This window comes from Hyalella azteca, unplaced genomic scaffold, assembly GCF_000764305.2.
Source record: "Hyalella azteca isolate HAZT.00-mixed unplaced genomic scaffold, Hazt_2.0.2 contig2361, whole genome shotgun sequence".
In the NCBI taxonomy this organism is placed as follows: domain Eukaryota; kingdom Metazoa; phylum Arthropoda; class Malacostraca; order Amphipoda; family Hyalellidae; genus Hyalella; species Hyalella azteca.
The window spans coordinates 78,951-87,288 of record NW_025932638.1 but is presented as its reverse complement, the minus strand read 5'-3'; positions in this window follow the sequence as shown (position 1 = coordinate 87,288).

Here is an 8,338-nt window from a genome sequence, read left to right as displayed (position 1 = left end):
CACAAGCCCCATGTAGGGATGATCCAAGCCACGGGTAGGGATAATGAACTAAAATACGTTACGAACATGCCACGCAAACATCCATGCCAAGGCTTTTCACATCAAGCCTTGAAATTCTGTAGAGGTCATGATATCATGAAACAACGCCACTAACATTGCGGAGCATATTTTATAATTAATTGTTTTGTCATGCAATTATAATACTGTTATAACGAGGCCACAAGCTATCAGATGAGAACTCCGGTAGAATATGAGCATCGAGACAATAGCACAATTAGTTCAGATGCCCGGTACCATATAAGATCGGTCAACTTAACTTACAATAATTGAGTACGAACATTAATCGATGCAGAGCGAAATGAAAAAAATTGCCGACTATATTTCTTAACGTCATTAAATGGGATGAATAATGGGGCTTGACGCTCAAATTGAATGAGTAAGTTTTAACGACCAAACTTACAAGTCCTGAACAATCAGACCCTGTTGGCTTCAAGTGTATTTTGACACACACAACTAGACGTACTAAACGATGCTACTCGCTATTAGTTTTGATTTTAATACTAAAATTTTAAATTCATCGAAGTATATATATATATTGGACTGTATGTTATTATAATATTGGATGAGGTGCATTATGCATTATTTTAATTACCTAAGCACAAAAAAAAAACAAAAAATCATGTTTTGTTTAATTTTATTTTTCTCAACACCGAAAAAATTTTAATAGTTGAGACGGTAAGAATACTTGATAAAAATCGTACCTTAGGCATGAAAAAACTCTGCTGAACCACTCGACGCTCTAACTACTCTCAGACACTTGTCTGACATGCGATAGTAATGCGTAGAATTAACGGTCAGGCGCACACTGAGCTGTCGTCTCAATATAACACCAGAGTGACGTGGGAACAATGGAGGCCTGGAAGGACACTTCATCGACCCATGGGGCACTAATAATCCAGCTGCAGCAGCATTGACCTCTGATATTTGTGACTTCAGGAGACACCTTCTTAAAAACGAATAGTAAAGCCATAATTTAAACACTACCAAATGCGCATAGTATGCTACAACATACTTTATTTCTACAACTAAGTATGCTATAGGCTGATCATAATGAGGAACTGGAAATATCGATCAATGATGGCATGCGAACTCCTTATAACTTTTTATACTTCATTGTTGAAAACCAAAATATACAGAGCGACGGTCGCCATTAGTCTCTGTTCATCACTGCAACTTGAACTATTATTCTTGATTCAGCATAATTCTTCGATGTAGCCGACAAAAGTTCGACGATGTTCGTCATCGACTGCGCAATTAGATGTGATTTGAGTTTTGGAGGTTGTGAACATTTGGTGCTGCAACATCATTAGACTATGACTATGCACAGGGTATGTCAGTTAATGATCATACATGAATTATTATCTTCTTACTGTGGATTCAAATTCAAGCAAAACCGTTTAGAAAGCAATGAATCTTCAAAGTTTCGCAAAATTCGACTGTTCTACGTAAATAACGATTTGAGTTGGAGTGTTGTATACTGAACACCATTTGCCTCACACACCACAATTGACAGCGGGAATAAGTTTATGCTGCTTCTATGTTCGTAATAAATTGTTATAATACAAAAAGCCTGAGAAATTTAATCAGCAGAATGGAATTCTACTTACAAGCTGGACAGAACAAATTACAGGGCAAAAATGATTCTTTTAAAACTCGGCCGTTGGATTCAGACGCTCGACGGCACCCTAATGAGACCAAGGCACGGCACAGGCCGAGTGATGACTGAAAACTACGAGCACATTTTTATATTATCGCAACACGTGACGTATAAGAAATTATTGGTCACTGGGCTGATAGGGTAAATTTAGGTTGATTTTTATGCTCTGTGAATAAACGATGCGGAAAAAGTATTTGTTTAAAGTAAAAATAAAGCTCCACGCACAGTACACAAACAAGCTTAGGGTCTTTATTGCACATCGAGGTACGCGACATTTCAGTGAAAGAATACAAGTGATACATTGACCAAAGAGTGTCAAAAATAATTAGAACTGTACGTTGACATTATTGATATAACATTGCTCTCAGGAGAGTGAGTGGGCAAGCTTATTAAAGAAGCAACGCAATAGTTAGGGCAGTATGACCCACAAAATAGCGGCTTGGTCGAAATGGCCTTTCGTTTTTGGGCTCACGCTAGTTAGTCGTCCTGACCACTAACTTTTCTACTAGTAGCAGGAATAATGGTCAGATGGAACATTGATTTCTTAAGAAGAGATGGAGATTGAAAACGAGACCATAATTCTAACTCGTTGTTAAATTTTAAATTACTTCGCAAGGTCTATCCATCAAACGGCAACCTGTGATAAACAAATATACAATTTGCTGAATGACTCCATATTCTAATTAAAATAATTAATTCGATAGATGACTAATTACATTTCTGTTGCTACAGTCATTCTTGCAGGAGCATGCAAGCGTTGGTTACATAGACCCATGACAAGCACAGCTTATTTCATCCTACCCGTCCATGCAAATGAAGTTGCGTAGCGCAGCTTGTTACGGACTGCAGCGCCCTTACGCAATCAACGCATCACGAGCATAACTCGCTTCCGGTGGACCGGAGAACGAGCGTTTTTGTACTGAACGCCGAGATTGTCTCAACAGACACTTTTACTTTCACCACTGGGAACTTTGATCGAATGTTCTGATGATGATGTTATGCAAAATTACGTGCCCTCCATATCCATGCAACATTTCCAATGATAACTATGGCTGCAAGCCTATAATATAATCTGGGTATATAACTAGCCCCTTCTAGGTATGATCCAATCTCCATATAAGGAAGAGTCAAGCCTTATAAACTAAATACTCAGTCATAATTGATGGCTGATCTGAGCTCGATAAAAAGGCATCAGGAACAATGACCGGAATTAAATGCGATTGTTCCTGATGACCGGAATTAAATGCCCAATGTCGAAGTATCCGAACCCTGTCATTGGATGATTCGGAACCCATAAATCAACAACTATATGATAGCAAGAAGAGCAGCCACTGAAGAAGCCGGATGAGAGTTGGGCGGCGGCCAAGAAAAAATTCCAGCCTTCGATGCGTCACGTGGCGCTTAACCGACAAAAGCAAGAGCTGATGAGCCCAGCTATTAATATGAATAAATACATGAAACAATGCATGTAGAATTAATATAGAAGTATTTCTTAATTCATTGTCTGATACTGCACATGCAACTACTACTATTCTGCACATGTAACTACGACTCTCAAATTAAAATTATTGTCGTTTAATGATCAAAAGTCATGAAGAGTAAATCAAATTCGATGACAAAGGTGAGATGTTCAATGAAACCATCAGGGTCATTGAACAGTGAACGCTTACTAGGACGTTTTCAGAGCACAGGTTAGCACAGACGTCCTTGACGTAAATCGACTGGAGTGTCGTGAATAACCCAAGACCTTGTAGCCGAGGTTAGAAGCAACACCAGGATGAGGACATTCAATACCATAAGATGTGCGCTAACTGATAGAACAAATAATATGCACGCAAACGTCTTGTTAGCGCTGGATACAGAGCTGACTTGCAGTTGCCTAAATAAAACCTGTGTCAATTAAACGATTTCGGAGAAGATTACAAGGAACTCAGTGGCGCACGGTAAATACTCCATACAGAAGTTAGTGACAGTACACTACGATGACACAAGTTTGACTCGTGTTCCGCGGCAATGTCTATGCAGTAGAGTCAGATATTTTCTAACGTAATTATAGGATGAAAGATCCTAACAAATACTGCTGAGCCACTCGCCTGGAACTGGACGGTTTGGTGACAACGCTCGACCGAGCTCTAAAATCCACCTTTGATTTTTAACAACTGCATAAGACAAGTAAATTATACCAAAAATTATTAAACCTCCCAAAAAATTAAACGACAAACAATTTCGTTTAGGCTGAATAAAAATTTAAAGATGTGTAATTAAAAGATAGTTTGATATAATTAGGATATTATCAATTCAAGATAGAAGAATGAAAATTTGTTAGTGATTTTCCAAATGTAGAGCGAGCGTCTTTCATTGCATCAAGAACCGCTAAGTCGAGTCTGGACTACACACTCTAATCCACAAACTAAAAATTAAAAATTAAATTCACGCAGAATATTTACACTATATCGAGCTGCGACACATCAAAAGTAAACCTTCAAGTCCCCAACCATTATTACACTACACAGTTATATAAAGATTTAAATGATCAAATTGACAGTGGAAAAAATCGCATTATTTGTATCTTTTTCACTCCCAATTGTTTATTCGTTCGTGATTTCAATATTTTCTGCGCTGAAATTCCACCACCAAATAAGGAATATCTCGAATAAATTAAAATAAAGTTAGTTAAAATTAAGTTTTCTTTATGTACGGAGTGCTCCGCGTGCACCACACCAACTGCTGCACCCACAACACTGCGTGCACCACACCAACTGCTGCACCGACAACACCGCGTGCCCCACACCATCAGATGACACTCTGCACCGCCGCGTGCACCACACCAACTGCTGCACCTACAACACCGCGTGCACCGCACCATCAGATGACACTCTGCACCGCCGCGTGCGCCACACCAACTGCTGCACCTACAATACCGCGTGTACCACACCAACTGCTTGCGTGCACTCTATATCTCTGTCTAGTTTTATTTGTCACGTTGACAGGTAATAACTTATGAACTTCACCGATAGCGTAAATAACAGAGAAGATATAGACACCATTGTTACCACATACTTATCCTAATCATCCCTATGCTCATCACCACGGGCTGCATTATTCTAGCCAGCCTATCATCACACGCATCGTACAACGATGATGAGGTCATCACCGTGCCTGGACATGAGCTTGGCTTAATTTCGTCAACATGGAAGCGAGGACGCAAGTCCCTGATGTCGAACAGACGTGAGTGCAATACTGGATTTTAAACGCGGATGCAAAACGCGGATACTACGACTACTTTGATATTGTCATTATAAATGAGAAGGAGTTTTTCAGGCGAGGCTATTGGTAATGGTAAGAAAAGAATAGCTTGTGTTCAGGAGGATCCTACAAGATATTCAATGAAAATGTGCGTCATGATGCAAAACTTCTGGATGTCAAAGATAGAAGGCTTGTGCTAGAGCAGCTGTGTTCATGCTTAAATGTTCAACTGAAGCGTGGAATAAAGTTTCGTGAAGTAGGTTTAGCTCCTGCAGCGAGTTGAGAATGCATGCCGGGCAGCTGCAACGTATTGTACGAGGTACGCACCGAAGACAACGCCGCGTCGACCAGGAGTTCTGTTCTTCTGCAAATATTGGATGATCTTCCACTAATGCCAGACGAAACAGGCAATGAATTCTATGATGATATCGGATAGTTTGACGAAATAATTGCACACATATAATGAAGTAATGAAGAAATTGAATCCAAATAAATTACTTTAAATACTTAATCCACTCAATTAAGAGGCATTTAAGACAAAAGAATTTTCTTAAACGGTAATTGCGTTAATAAGCGAGATTAGCCCCGATATTTGAGATTAAGGATTATTACTGACATACGATTATTATTAGTCGCACAGATTTTTATTTATGTAGTTATGGGAAGGGAGGTATAGGGAGGAATCAGAGGAGTGAGGCTGGTCGATAAAGAGGTCTATTCTGAGGAGGCTGCGGCTGAGAAGACGGGGCTGCACACCACACTCCTCATGCTCATTTACCTTTTCATTAGAATAATTCTTTATTTTTCGTTGCTTTGACAGATACTCGCGTAACACTTTTATTGTAAGCTCAGGTTCCCGGTGATGTATTTGATTGAACATGAGCGGCAACTACCGGTTACTTTCCTAAAGCTAAACGAAATGTCATCAAATATCTCAATAGAACAAACAGCTAATGATAAAATGTTATATTGCAGCTGTTATATCAATTTTGTAGTTTTTATCGTTGCAGTAAATCATTCGACCAAAATTCAGCTTTGCCGTTTCTCGTGAGTGCCGTTTAGGAAGAGGCGCGCGTATACAAGTACGTATCAAACAAGATGGGAAGGCCTGAAACTGAACCCTCCCTTTATAGCTCAGCTCATATTTTTAGATATAACAAGTGACCCTGCTCTATCGACCTTTAATATATCAGCCATCGTTCCCATAATACCGTTCTTGCCAATAGTTAGCTAAATTCAATTTACGTAAGTTAATTCACTGTGCTAAATTGGCAGAACCGGGAAGGCGCAGGTAGTACATGATTCGATTGCTGGAAAGTTACACATGACGGCCACTAGCCAAGAAAAAAATCATACGCCAGCAAGGAAATCGAGTTTTAAATAAGTCGAATTATAAATTTTAATTGTTTAAATGAGAAATCTCACGTTAACGAAATTAGGAAAGTCAGTCGTTCATAAGGCAATTTTCTATGAAATTTTCCCGTAGAAAATGAAAGATTTTATCGGTAACCATTGCAACTTCAATGACCAAGGAATATCTCCCAAATTTTATAATGATTTATAAAATAAAATTGTAGTGTTTTAATTTCATTAAATAATATTTTACAATTTCTAAAATATTTTCATCCGTGACTATTCTATTGCTTCCATTTGGGATTATTTCTTATGAGTTGCTTTCAAGCGAGGTCAATTACATCAACATTTTAACAATCAATCTGATCTGAAAGCACTTCAGCACAGCATGGAGCAATTAATAATCCAAAACTATATGGTCCGGACTAATAAGTGCCATCACAAGTGGCACTTATTGCTATTGATCAACTTTATCTTTATCTTTATTACTATTTATCAACTTTACTATTGATCTAGAAGGAACATAGCCCTCTAGCACGTCAAACCTCACGAAAATATTAAATTCTGCTTCGCTTCACTGTCGCAAAAATTTAGTTTACTATGACGCTGCTGGACAAAACGGTACCATAGATCCCGGCTATGGCCGTTTCTGTACGCCAAAATATATCATTTTATCTGGAAAAGCGAACGAACGACACAGAGATATGCATGCTCCTGTTTAGACAGCCTCAAATACAAATGTTAAAATCAACTAGAAGACCAATAACCAAACCAATTTTTTTCGTGAAGTACAGTATACAAACGGAAGCAAATACTCCATCGACCGCAGTGTTTAACTCTCGCTCGTGAAGTTTATCTGATCATTCCCAGTAGGTGAGGGCACTAGAGGGCTGACAAACTCAGCTTAAAACTGTCATTAAAGGAGTCACTAAGACACTAATCGCGCGCATCAGTCGTCTAGATCCCCTAGATACGTTCAAGTATTTTACACGACAAAAAGTTTCCATTCACCGAGAATGGTGTGACGGCAACTTAAAAGCTGTTCCCCCGAAGCTCATGTAATTGTTTTTAAGTTAGTTCACGGTTGCATTTTCTTGTACATTCTTGTGCTAAACAAGTTTTCAAAATACAATTCATACTCTACTTAACCTGAACTCAGGTAACTACACATTTATCCTGCAGTTATTTGTAAGTTTGTAAATTCGAAAGGCTGCGATTTGTAGGATCAGCAGCACACTTTTGTGGACAACAAATCCACGGCATTAGCCAATCAGAGTCGACGGTTATTTTGGCGTAAAATTCAAGGATAAGTGATTATGGTAAAGTGGTAGGAACCACTCGCACAGCCTGAATTGCATGAATACTCTGAATATCGTTATATAGGATTGATATACCATTGCCCCGGATCAATTTTTCAGTTAAATTATCATCATCTAAAATTATTTATGTATTAAACGATAGAAAGTTTTCTTCCTATGAGAAATAATTTTAGAAAGTGTAAAGATTATTATAAATCATGATGGACTGCGTGGTACCAATGGCATTAGTACTTCAATTAGATAAAAAACTCAGTACTCACTGCAGTGAGTGACAGAGAGCGCATTTTCTCGTCGACGAAAACGTAAAGTCACCGACAGACGGACAGACAGACGGACGGACATGGCGAGCACAATAGCGCCTTTTTTCCATAAATGAGAAAATGCGCTAAAAAGCCCTAACCAATAGAGTGCTAAGTACAGCATTTTGCTTGAAATTGGAACATGATACATCAAAGGTGAACGCCTATATAATGATTTCGATTACATTTTGCAACTCCTGGGAAAAAGTTCCTTGATATTTGTTACTTTAGTATACGTAGTTTGTGTTAGTTCGAGTAGAGCCTGTGGCAGTGGCCAAGAATATTAGACTTTAGACAGCAGTTGTCTGTACACAGCTGCTCTAGAGCCGCGCAGCTGTGTACAAAACGTCGATAACAATAAATTAAAACCAAACATAAACTGTCCGCCTTGGTGTGCATGTGAA